Genomic DNA, 13464 nt, shown 5'->3' with positions numbered 1-13464 from the left:
AGAAGTCACAGAAAAAGCCGTAATTCTAGTGGGAATTGCAACAGATTTCTGTACTGTGTCAAGAAAGCAGCAATGTAAATAAAGCATGTTCAGATTTTATGCTAAAATCACAGTCAGCTGTGAGTTCCATGACAGTTGTCTTCAAGACTTGAGAATTGGACTTCAAAAAACCAAGTTAAACTGAAAGCCAGCTTCCAAATTTTTGGAATTCTGATTTAGCAATTCCAGTCAGAGGTAAGATTAACTATTCATGCTTGCATTGAGGTTCTAAATATCCTATACGTTGTGTTGAAATGACATCCCATTCTCAAATAAAGACATGCTGCTAAGATCAAGTGTAGAATTAGACTGGACATAAGGAAGATTATTTTTTTTTATGATAAGGGTGGCGAGACACTGGAACAGGTTGCATTGAAAAGTGAAAGATGCCACATCTTTGGAAATGTTCAAGGTCAAGTTGGATGGAGCTTGGAGAAACTTGACCTACTTGAAGATGTCCCTGGCCACAGCAGTTAGCAGGGGTTGGACTAGGTGACCTTCAAGGATCCTTTCCAATCTGAACTGTTCTATGATTCTACGATTCATATTGCAAAATTCCAAGTTCTTATGAACTAAGCTCAGGTTTTTTAAAAGCTTAAATTATTATCAGAACTGTGTGTCCTGGGTTCAGCAGTAGCAGTCATGTTTCTCCTCCTTGGTAGCTGGTGCAGTGCAGTGTTTTGACTTTCGGCTCGGGAACAGAGCTGATAGCGATGTTTTGGTTTGGCCAAGGACTTTGTGAGCCTCATGCTCTGCCAGGGGGGAGGGGAAGCCAGGAGGAAGCAGAGACAGGACACCTGACCCAAACTGACCAAAGAGGTATTCCATACCACAGCACGTCATGCCCGGGAGGTAACTGGGAGTTAGCCGGAAGGGCTGGGAGACTGCAGGGTTGGAGGAGGTATCGGTCGGTGCTTGGTTGGGCTTGGGGGGCGAGTTATCAGTCGGCTGGGGGGGGGGGGGGGGGCCTCGATTGTTGTCAGCCCAGCACCACTCACTGGGAGTGAGTGAACAAGTTGCCTGACTGGGTTTAAACCACGACAATGCTAAAGAAAATAGTTGGGCACTGGTTAGTTATTAGGGTAAGTAGATGTCTCAAGGCCAAGCCTGCAGATGTGTTCTTATAAGAACAAACCTGAAAGTATAACATAAGAGCACTGCTTCATAACCTGTGATGGTTGAGGAAATGGGGAGATATTGCACGTCTTTATTCTTTCTTTTCCTGTGGAGTACAGAAGATTATGTTCAAATACCACAACTGTATAAAAGATCTGATTGTCAGAACCCACCTGAAAAGAAAAAAAAATGTTATTCCTTGAGATCTTAGAACCATGGTATATAATACTGGCAAGATCAGGTTTTGTCTAACTACAGAAATGTACAGAAAAGCATTTATATTGAGCTGGCTGTCCATCTGTTCTTTATGAAAACTAAGGAGAAACTGAAATATTTAGTATAAATTCATATCAGTCCAATGAATTCTGCCTCAGAAGTGCCTACTCCTCCATTTCAATGAAGTCTGCCCTGAAAGTGCCTACTGCTCTACACCCACTATAACAGAAGCTGAGGTCACTAGCTCAGATATGAATATCTGTATTGTTAGTATGGTTAAGCCTCTTAAGCTAAATGAGATAAAACTCTTTCAGAGACAACACTGGAACTAAATTAATCCAACTTTAAAGGGTGGAAAAAGCACAGTTATAAATTCTTTTCTGTTATTATTATTACTTTTTGTTGGAGGAACCAACACAGTAGGTTCTGTGCTATGACTAAGATTTAAATAACTGTGTAAGAAACCTTGGATCAAATCCATTTTCAGTATCTGCTTTCTGTGTATGACTCTGGAGATAATAGTTTTTATTTTTAAACTGAAATTGGAACCTACAGGTGAACAGGTTCCTATGCTACATTAATATACTTAATCAAATACATTTGTTTTACCTACTAGAAATCTTGCACCCATTCAGGTTGGTGTTCATATCTTGATCCTCTTAAAAGGAAATAGGTTTTAAGTTTTGTTTTAATGTGATTTATAAATAAATAAATAAAAAGGGAACAATTTTTATGACAGGGAGATGGACTCATATGGAAAAAAATGTTTTCTAAGTCACCCTGAAGGGCTATAGTTAAAATTAGAACAAACTTTAATTTAATTACAAGTTCTTAAAAATAGAAATTCAGAGTATCTCAAAAAAGGTTGAAATGGAGTATTTTGAGTTTAGCAGGACATTCCATTCTTTACTTGTGTGCTTTGGGTAGACTAGAATGAATTGAAATCAAAATGTTTCCACCATACATTTTCTGCTCAACAACTCAGCATTTTTAGACAGAAAAAATGTTTGCACTGGATATTTTCCAGTCAGCTTTCTCTTGATTTTTTAAGTTGATTCTCTCATTTCTTAGGCTTCTGGACAGAAACTCTCAGCATGGTGTCATGATCCAAACTGCTCATGAACCACCCTCCAATTTCAAACAATGTAACGTCATAGAATTTTCTTAATCTAGCATTCTGCCTGTGCTCATGTGGTGTGTACCTGTGGCTTTGTTCCAATGAGCTCGTTTGCTCCCACTAAGTTATAAAAGCCCCAGAGCCATTTGAGAACCTTCAAGCGTTGCAGTGTAACTGCTTTTCAGTCCTGTTTGCTGACATAAGTCCACTGCACAGGTGGGAGCGTTAAGTCTAAGGAGTGTAAGATGCTATGAACTTCCTGATGTGTTGTAATTAAACACCTGTGCTTAATAGCTCTTTGCCAAGCCACTGTGAAAATCTTCAGAGTGTTCACCAGTCCTAAATATTTTCCATCTCTCAGTTGGGCAGGTGGTCTCACGTTTGAACTCTGCTACTCAAATAACACCAAAGACAGAGGTGTGCTTTCAAGACCTCTTCAAGGCCTTTATTTTGTTTTGTTGCTGCTCTTACTTTTAATGCTAAATGGCAACCCTGAGCTTCCTTATTTAATATTCCTAAAGTACCTTTATATTCTGGGTATTTATAGTCATGCATACAGTTGGCGAAACTATACAGATGGCTATATGGATTAAGAGCCTAAAAAAGTTTAAAAATAAGTTTATGTTAGTGAAAGGAAATGACTTAAATAAATGCATCTGTCGGAAAAGAGGCTAATCATAGAATTTCCTGTAGTCTTACAGAGTGTCTCTAGAGTCTTTTCATAAACATGGAGTTCTTCAAGACCTCATAACTCTCTACTGGGAACAAATGCTTTGTCTATACCAACAAACAAATCAAAGCCAGAGCATGTTCTCAACCTCCGTCTCCCAGTTATCTAGAATATGTAATTGTTCTCATGCTTCCTGTACAGTTTTGCCTTGCACTGGTTAGGATTCTCCTAAACTATGCCTTGGCACAGCCCAGGGGGGTTGAACATACTATGAACTGCTCCCAACAAGAATTTTGGACACTGCCATCCTATCAGGAGGGAAACAGAATTTAGGCATGTGTCTACAAGACAGGCTGTTCCTCTTACCTGCAAGATGGGACTGACCTCTAACTGATCCACTGACTAATTGATTTCTTTTAATTAATCATGAGCACATAATCAAAAGTTCAAAGCCAAACCTCCTGGTAAAATAGTGCTAATGAGCTTGAACATGACTTTTTCTGCTGAGGTCTACCTCAGACAACTAGGTGACCGTAAAGTGATTCATGATGACTTGAAGTAGAAAGCAGTCATGGGTCAGGTCATGGGACACAGCAAGGGAGTGTGACCATCACCTTGGCCACAGCTTGAGATGTGAGTAGGGGAGGCTCCTTGGACTGGAGTGCTAAGGTCAGAAGCAAAGAAAAAACCAGGGGATCACCACTTTATTCTTCATACAAGGTCCACCTCTAAGGCTAGTGACGCAACTTTCAACCCAGTTAACCTCTTCATAAGGACCATAATAATGGCCAAAATAGTTGATAACTTTTGTGTCAGTAGCTCTTAAAATTTCTACAGTTACCCCATACCAAACCAACAGCATATCCTGTGTTTAAAGAAATCAGAACCTGTGTATTTTTTCATCCCAAATGTTTGCTCCAGAGAGGTCTTCACACGCCTTCTAAAAAAAACCCAACTAAGGGAAATTTTTGCTTAAAAGTAGTGTGGAATCAAAGTTTATGTGAGGTATCTTATTAGCTTTGACTTTATTCTCAATTCAGTCACAGGAAATATCCATTTTCCTGAAGAAGCATCAGTTGTCATATTTTGCTCCTGTAGTGTGTGTAATATCAATCTCATGTTTATTTATGCACGTAAAGATTTTATTATTTACATTGAAATATTTATAGCATTTCTGCATAAGCACCCAAAGAAGTTCATCTCTGCCCTTTAGGAAGTAAGCAATTTCATTTTACTAGGTAGACTTTTTTCTATATAAAAAATTGACACATTAATTTCTCCTTCTGTCTTTATGCTATTTATATTATTTCTTAAATGCAAGAGTGTTATAGAACTAACAGGCTGACTGGTCTGTTTTTATTGCCTATCAAATCCAAACGGACTAATATATCACATGAAAGATCTGGAAAAGGCAGTGGTGATAAAAGACTAAAAAGTAGGAATGAATTCATTAGAATTCAGATATGGAAGTCTATGCTAATTACATTGCTACATTGAAAAAGTGTTTGTTTCTTTCTGGAAATAACTTTATGTAAATTTTTTTTCCATGAGATTAGTGGTACTCTGTATAGCAATAGATGTAATTTCAGTTCTTCTTCCTTTCAGTAGCACTATCTTAATTCTCAGGACAGTGAGAAGAGCGTGCAGCAAGCTCACTGCCCTGGACTTCAAAAGAGCAGACTTTGGCCTCTTGAGAACCCTGCTTCAGAAGGTTCCATGGGATATGGCCCTAGAGGGCAGAGGGGCCCAAGACTGTTGGTTGATATTCAAGGATCACCTGCTGCAAGCTCAGGATGTTGCATCCCAACTAGAAGGAAGTGCAGCAGGAGGGCCAGGAGACCTCCTTGGATGGATAAGGAGATCCTGAGGAAAATTTAATTGAAAAAAGAGGCTTATAAAAAGTGGAAGCAAGGACAGGTGGCCTGGGAAGAGTACAGGGATGTTGTCCGGGAAGCTAGGGACCAGGTTAGGAAAGCTAAGGCCCAGTTAGAATTAAACTTAGTTAGAGGTATTAAAGATAACAGGAAGGGATTCTACAGGTACATAGCAAATAAAAAACAGACTAGGGAGAATGTAGGCCCCCTCACGAAGCTCTCAGGAGAACTGGCTACACAGGATTTGGAGAAGGCTGAGGTTCTGAATGACTTCTTTGCCTCGGTCTTCACTGGCAAAGGCTCTGACCACACCACCCAAGTCTTGGAAGGCAGATGCAGGGACTGTGAGAATGAAGACCTTGCGCCCACTGTAAGAGGGGATCTGGTTAGAGACCATCTTAAAAATCTGAACATGCACAAGTCCATGGGTCCTGATGAGATCCATCCGTGGGTCCTGAAGGAGCTGGCGAATGAAGTTGCAAAGCCGCTGGCCATCATATTTCAGAAATCATGGCAGTCAGGTGAAGTTCCCGATGACTGGAAAAAGGGAAATATAACCCCCATTTTCAAGAAGTGGAAAATGGATGACCCGGGGAATTACAGACCAGTCAGTCTCACCTCTGTGCCTGGCAAAATCTTGGAGCAGATTCTCCTGTAAGGCATGTTAAGGCACATGAAAATCAACAAGATGCTTGGTGACAGCCAGCATGGCTTCACTAAGGGGAAATCCTGCCTGACCAATTTGGTGGCCTTCTGTGATTGGGCTATGGAACTGATGGACAGGGGTAGAGCAGTTGATGTCATCTACCTGGACTTGTGCAAAGCGTTCGACACCATCCCACACGACATCCTTGTCTCTAAATTGGAGAGACATCAATTTGATGGATGGACCACTCGGTGGATAAAGAACTGGCTGGATGGCTGCACACAAAGAGTTGTGGTCAATGGCTCAATGTCCGGCTGGAGACCAGTAACGAGTGGCGTCCCTCAGGGATTGGTGTTGGGACCGGTCTTGTTTAACATCTTCGTCGCTGACATGGACAGGGGGATTGAGTGTGCCCTCAGCAAGTTTGCCAATGACACCAAGCTGTGTGGTTTGGTTGATACGCTGGAGGGAAGGAATGGCATCCAGAGGGACCTTGACACGCTTGTGAGGTGGGCTGATGCCAACGTCATGAAGTTTAACCATGACAAGTGCAAGGTCCTACACCTGGGTGGGAGCAATCCCAGGCACAGCTACAGGTTGGGCAGAGAAGAGATTCAGAGCAGCCCTGCAGGGAAGGACTTGGGGGTGTTGGTCGATGAGAAAATGAACATGAGCCGGCTTCAGTGTGCACTCACAGCCCAGAAAGCCAACCGTATCCTGGGCTGCATTAAAAGGAGCGTGACCAGCAGGTCGAAGGAGGTGATCCTGCCTCTCTACTCTGCTCTTGTGAGACCTCACTTGGAGTATTGTGTGCAGTTCTGGTGTCCTCAACATAAAAAGGACATGGAACTGTTGGAACAAGTCCAGAGGAGGGCCACGAGGATGATCAGGGGACTGGAGCACCTCCTGTATGAAGACAGGCTGAGGAAGTTGGGGCTGTTCAGCCTGGAGAAGAGAAGGCTGTGTGGAGACCTCATAGCAGCCTTCCAGTATCTGGAGGGGGCCTATAGGGATGCTGGAGAGGGACTCTTCATTAGAGACTGTAGTGACAGGACAAGGGGTAATGGGTTAAAACTTAAACAGGGGAAGATTAGATTGGATATAAGAAGGAAATTCTTTCCTGTGAGGGTGGTGAGGCACTGGAATAGGTTGCCCAGGGAGGTTGTGAATGCTTCATCACTGATGGTGTTCAAGTCCAGGTTGGACGAGGCCTTGGATGATATGATTTAGCGTAAGGTGTTCCTGCCCACGGCAGGGGAGTTGGAACTAGATGATCTTAAGGTCCTTTCCAACCCTAACAATTCTATGATTGTATGATTCTATTTTGTAAAAATCAAGCTGTTGTAACAGTACTCTATGAAGCCATGATGGTTATATGGGAGGCTGTATTTGGAACATATTTTCCCGTCAAGTAACTCTGTCCAGTTTGTCTCCTTCTGAGGGTGAGAAGAGAATCTTTTTCATTCTCTCCTTCATTCTTCACTAACTACTCTGGACAAGTTAACTCTGGCTTTAAAGTTTTGCCTTCATGAGTGGTGCTGGAAAAGAAAAAAATATCTCATTCTTGTCATAACAAGAAGAGAAACAAACTCAGTATCCACTGACATTTTGAAAAATAGAAACAAAAGGGGAAAGCAGATGCTCAATTTGTGGAAGAATAATAAAGCAGGTAAAATTCCTCACTCATATACTACTTCAACACAATGACTCAATGACCAGCAAAGTTAACTTTTTTCTTTTTAGCTTTCACTTAAGATAACACAATCCCAGTCAGGGAGAAAGTAAATTAGCCTTTAAGAGTTCAATTCTGCCATGAAACAGAGCCTACCAAATGGCATCATAAGTATGTTAGGAATTTCTACCAGTTGCAACCTTGTGCAAGACTGTGGTGAAAGAAATAAAAGGAGAAAATCTCTTGTCTCCATCAATTGTGTTTGGAACCCAAGCAGTCAAGACAATTGAAAAGAAAACAGGATAGCCTGTTCCTGATAGTCTTATCCAAGGCATCAGGTAAATTGCAAAGCCAAGTACAATGTTCAAGTACTGTGACCTAAACCAATTAGTTATTCTCAAGTCCATCTTGTTCCATTAAACCACTTCTAAATAAAAGGAAAAGACAGTACTCTTTCTTTAAGTCGTCATTCATAGTTTATCTTCCTTTGGCTGCTTCTTACACTTTTTTCCTATTATGTATTTTTTCTCATGTGGAAGCAAATAATGACTTTGTTCTTGCTTCTGAGATAGGAACACAGCCCTTAAAATCACACCCAACACACTACATAATCTACTTCATAAATAAATAAATAGCTTCACTGTGGTTGAAAGGCAGACATGAGAGCTGGATCACTTTTGCAAAAATGTGGATGTTTCCATTTTTTTTTCCAATCACTGCTGTCCCTGACACACAAATAGAAAGAGTTAGGTTTGAGACCTATACCCTTTCTTTTGAAATTCAGAGTAAACAAGTAAACTATGTCCAATATTATTTGATTCATCCCACGTACTTTAAGCATCTAATAGTTACGTACCTATACCTAAAGTAGCCAGACCAGGCCCCTTTTACAAACAGTGGAGAGCAAGAAGTGTTTTCAGGGGATAGTTCATCTCCTCCTATGGTCTAAAAATGGGGCAAGAATCTGATTTGGAGGCATGTATTTGTCTCTATTGAATATAAAAGGAAGTTGCAGAATCACCCAGTTCTGGACTCAGATGATTAGCTTACATATCTCACATGGCAGATGAGATGAATCTTGTTTTCTGTGACTTGCACGTACTACAAATATTGTACAAAATAATGGAACAGTTTCTTCTGAATGTGGCAGAAGTCAGATTTTTAAATATTATAGATAGTTCCAGATTTTCCGTTTTTAGGTTTCAGAGCAGAAGTGTTACAAGGCTACTGATATCGCACTTTCCAGCTGTTCCTCTTATTTCAGACCCTAGTATCAGATTCAAATATATAAACTAACTAGCCCATATACTCCTGCAAAAACTATGGAAGCTCTAGAGGTATAGCTGGTGATTGCCATCATCAATAGGTCTCTCTCTGTTAGAACAAATTTCACTGACAGAAAGAAATATTTTGGTGAATGGTGGAGGATTGCATTGATTCAAGTTTTCAACAGAAGAAATAGTACAAATGAGGAAGGCTTGGAAATGTCAAAAGAAGCTGTGGAGAGATTATTTAAGGAATTTAAGTGGTTTAACCCCATTGAAAACGCCAAAGGTCAGGTGTTGTCTTAAAAAAAAAAGAAAGCAAAACTATAGTGTAGATCACAGAATCATAGAATAGTTATGGTTGGAAAGGATCTTAAGATCACCTAGTTCCAAACCGCATGCCATGGATAGATCCTCACATATAGATCCTCATTTTGAATTTACTGTATTCAACAGATGTCAACATTTATAATACTGTTAGCCCCAAGGAAATGTCCTAACTAGTAGGCTCACTTGCAAGAACTGTGAGACTGAATCTGTAAGAAGTGGCTTGCATGAAAACTGTGGGACTTGCATCTAAAAAGAAAGGAGAAACATTCATTAGTTAAGAAATAGCTTGGCTTATTTTTCATCTTTTTCATCTCTTACCACTGATCCGTTACAGCTTTTGGTCTATATAATCAGCTAATGAGATTTCCACTTCTTCAGGCAATGAAGCAAGTTGTGCTTGAAGAAAGGTTGTGCCTAGATTCATTGCAATGCATTCATATACTATTAAGAAATATTTTACAGAGCAGCGCATTTAAACAAATATTAAATTCACACAATTGTTAATCAGTGTGCCATCTGGAAACATTTGAAAGTTTAGACTCTTAATTGCCTGAATCTCATAAATGTTCAAAATTGTTTCATACTACAGGCTATATTGCATTTAGGACTTTTTTTACTGTATAAATACATGTAATTAAAATGTGAGATAGGAACACTTTCCAGCAGCTGTTGTGAGAGCTGTAACCATCTTTCCTATTAATCTTCAGGGATTTGAAATATGTGTTGCTGAGCACTAGGGTCAATGACATGCCGTTACATTTGAATCCCATCATTTGACAAAGCATTGCATTCTGTTTTAAAATTCTTTCATGCGACTGACAGCTACATCCATTTCTTCCCGAGGCCACTCTTTAAATTCCTTTGTACTTGTAGAAGCAAGTTTGCTGGCTCAAGAATTTTGTCTTAACTCTGCCTCTAAGACTTGTCAATGGCAAATTAGGACAAGAAATTCTAATTTATGTTTCAAAGGCACCTATGGTAGTATGGGAAACTATTTTTATTTACATTTTTTTCCTCAAAAGTGTCAAATCAAAGACTCTATAATTACTATATATTCTCAAGAGATGTCATATTATATTGAATTCAGGGGCAAGTGGTAGATAGGGTTAATCTGAGTAAAGTCAGTGGAATGCACAAAGGATTTCTGTTCATGGCAAGTGTTACTTACAAAATAAACTATCTCAGTAAGAAAACAGAAATATTTAGACTACTATCTGCTCTAGTCCAAGACGTTGAACAGAGGTAAAAGATACTTCTGAGGAAGGGCAACTTCTTCATGCCATACATCAGTGGAAGTGTCTCATCATATGGTTTTGACCAATCTAAGAAGAGGAAAATTTAAACATGAGAAGACACTTGTAGCAGCTCTTATCCAGACGTTTTTGGGAACATGCAGAAGAGGAGAAAAATAGGGCTTTCAATTAATATTTTTGCAGCACAGCTGACAGAGCATCTTGCAAGTAGGGCTTCCATACCTTTGGGTTATGAAATGAGAGACACAGGGCCTGAGCTATTAGTGTTAAAGAGAAAGAAAAGTGCTGGTTTAGCGGAAAAAAATTCTAACAGTTCACTCATGCAGTCATTTTGTGAGTGCAGAACTAGATCCACAAGTACAGGACAAAGCAGCAGATCTACTTAAATAGCTAGAAATGGGGACTGCTGTCCTTTAGACACAGATACATCAGTTAGAACTGGGTAAGGATCTGGTCCCTGGGTAGGGCAAATAGTCCCATGTTTCTGTTTCAAGATACCAACCTTATTATCAGGGATTTGATTTCATTCTTTCTTTCCTGAATTTGGAAATATGTGTGTTTCAAATTCAAGATCCAACATATAGTCCAACATTATTGCCTTCTGTTGCTCTAGTATTTGAAGGAAAAGATGATTTTACCTCATTCATCTTAGTTTTGACCTGAAAAATATTTATTTTAGCAATCTCTGTTGCTGCTTTCCTATGTGACACTGGGTAAATCAATTAACCATTTTTTCAATATTCCCCTATTTTGTTCTTAAAATTCTAAACTAACAATATTAATCTCTCTGGACCATTTCAACTGTTAGCTTTTTGGTCCATTTACTTTTTAAGACAAAGACAACTTACAATTCTACTGAAATATTCTGAAAGAAAGAAAATTAATAAATCAAAGATGCACAAGAAAAATGTAATAAAATCAGTTATTCTGTATGCAGCAGGACTAGTGAAGCCAGGTTACTGGTGGGTTTATGTCTTTAGCTGGTTCTTCTCATGTCTGACAAGCTGCAAGCTCTAATTCTGGTTTGTGAATGGCTGCAAATTTCAGAGCTTCTCATTCTTCCATTGATTATCTGGTGTTGATAATGACTGAGACTACAACAAGCCTACTTTATAGATATGTCTTTCCTCTGTCTGGCCACTTTATTTCATAAGACTCAAAGGCTGTAAGATCCTTGCAATCTGTACTCCATCTGTCAAATTTTGGCTGAAATTGGCCAACAGATGTTTTGCAGTGCTACTGCTTCTCTCCAGTTCCACCACATTCCTCCCACAACATGCTTCTTTAAAATATGCACCCAACACTATGGTATGCAGAAAAGATAGCAACACAAGGCTTTTTAAAGCCGTCTTCATTCATTTCAATAAATCCATGCTCATGGGTAACGTCTATGTGCCTCTGATGAGAGCATAACTTGTTCTATGCAGAGGAAAAATCTGTGGAGGACTTGAACTGCCTGAAAAGGTGCATGTATTATGTCAAGAGCAATGCAAAATAAATTGTTGGAATAGAAATGCAGGTAGAAAGGGGAAGGATGAATTGTTACAGGGTCATATAGGAAGACAGCTGTAAAGACAGAAAGGAAATCTAGGTTTCTTGTGTCACACTAATTCTCCATCCTGGACTTCACAACCTTACATTGTCACTGAAACACATTACCTCTAAGACAGCCTCAGTCTTCCTTCTTGTGAAGTTCAGCATGACAAACTGGACTTTCCTGATGACATTTCTCTGAAGTCCTGGCTCCGCATTATGAACTTCTCCTACTACAGACTATTTAGATTGGATTATGAAATTCATAGAATCATAGAATAATTTTGGACCTTTAAAGATCATCTAGTCCAATCCCCTAGCAATGAAGAGGGATATCTTCAATTAGATCAGGTTGCTCAGAGACACATCCAACCTGGCCACGAATGTTTCCAGTAAATTCTAGTGTTAAAAATTATTTGTATTGGATTATTTAATTGGATTATTCTAGAATTAAGTATCACAGAACCATAGAATCATAGAATGGTTTGGGTTGGAAGTGACCTTTAAAGATCATCTAATTCCATCCCCCTTGCCATGGACATGGACAAATTTCACCAGACCAGGATGCTCAAAGTCTTCTCCAACCTGGCATTGACCACTTCCAGTGATGGGGCATTGCTTTTCTGAGCAACCTGTTTCAGTGTCTCACCACCCTTTGTAAAATATGTCTTCCTTATGGCCACTCTAAATCTGCCCTTTCTGCTCAAAATTGATGCTTCTTGCCCTGCCACTTCAGGCACCGATTAAAAGTCTCTCTTAATCTTCTTAATCTCTTATATGCCCCCTTTAAGTGTTGGAAGGCCACAATAAGGTCTTCCTAGAGCCTTCTCTTCTCAAGGCTGAATAGTCTGTCAACATTTCTTCATAGCAGAAGTGTTTCAGCCCCATGACTGTGTTTGTGACTCTCCTCGGGGCCCACTCTAACTTGTTCATGTCTTTTTTCTAGTGTTAGAGTAGCGATGCTGCACTGGGGAATTTTAGGGCTAGTAATATGCTCAGACAATAAAGAGATAAGATAGACACATGAAGAAATATATAAGGTATGGAAGCAGACCTATAATTCTTGTTTGGACTTGACAGACTTGATGTTGGTTGGCCTGAAATTCACTATTTATTGTCTTGTTTCTTACTACTTCCCCTAGCATTTTTCTTTTAAAACAAAAAGAAAACCCTTCCCCTAAACCTTTCTTACATGCAACCTCCTGAATCTCAGGGTTATAGCAATTTAAGAATGAGGGAGATCTTTGTTCTTTAACAAACAGGCTGAAGAAAGGGTTAAAGATATTTTCTGCACCTGGAAATATTTTTCAGCAGTAGCAGAGATGAGCAGTCAGACAGCAGCCTTTGATCTTCCCATGCTGTGTCACAGCTTGCGCACGAAGGTATTTCATGTGAGGTCTGGGAGAGTCCACCATCTATCTATGAAAAGTGGAGAAAGCCATGATAAAGAACATTAAGGAAAAGCAAGCTCTGAGGGTTTTTTTCCTCAAATAAGGCTGTGAATATCCCTTTTCCTTCTATAATACAATCCTATCTGGACAGACACACAACTGGAGACAGTCCTTGCAAGGTCCATCTTTGCAAGGTCTTTTTTGTTTATAGCGTAGATGGACACAGAGGTAGAATTACTTTTCACAGTGTTATTATGACAGTCCTCTGTGGAATCTCACTACTCTATAGGAATCAAAGCCCAGATTTATCCTGTAGGACTTAAGGTACCTGAGATACTGTAA

Source organism: Pezoporus flaviventris, unplaced genomic scaffold, assembly GCF_033815535.1.
Source record: "Pezoporus flaviventris isolate CSIRO_AGI_PZ_B2104156 unplaced genomic scaffold, CSIRO_AGI_Pfla_v1 ptg000031l, whole genome shotgun sequence".
Taxonomy (NCBI): Eukaryota; Metazoa; Chordata; class Aves; order Psittaciformes; family Psittacidae; genus Pezoporus; species Pezoporus flaviventris.
The sequence above is the reverse complement of the archived record's forward strand: the minus strand, read 5'-3'. Positions refer to the sequence as shown.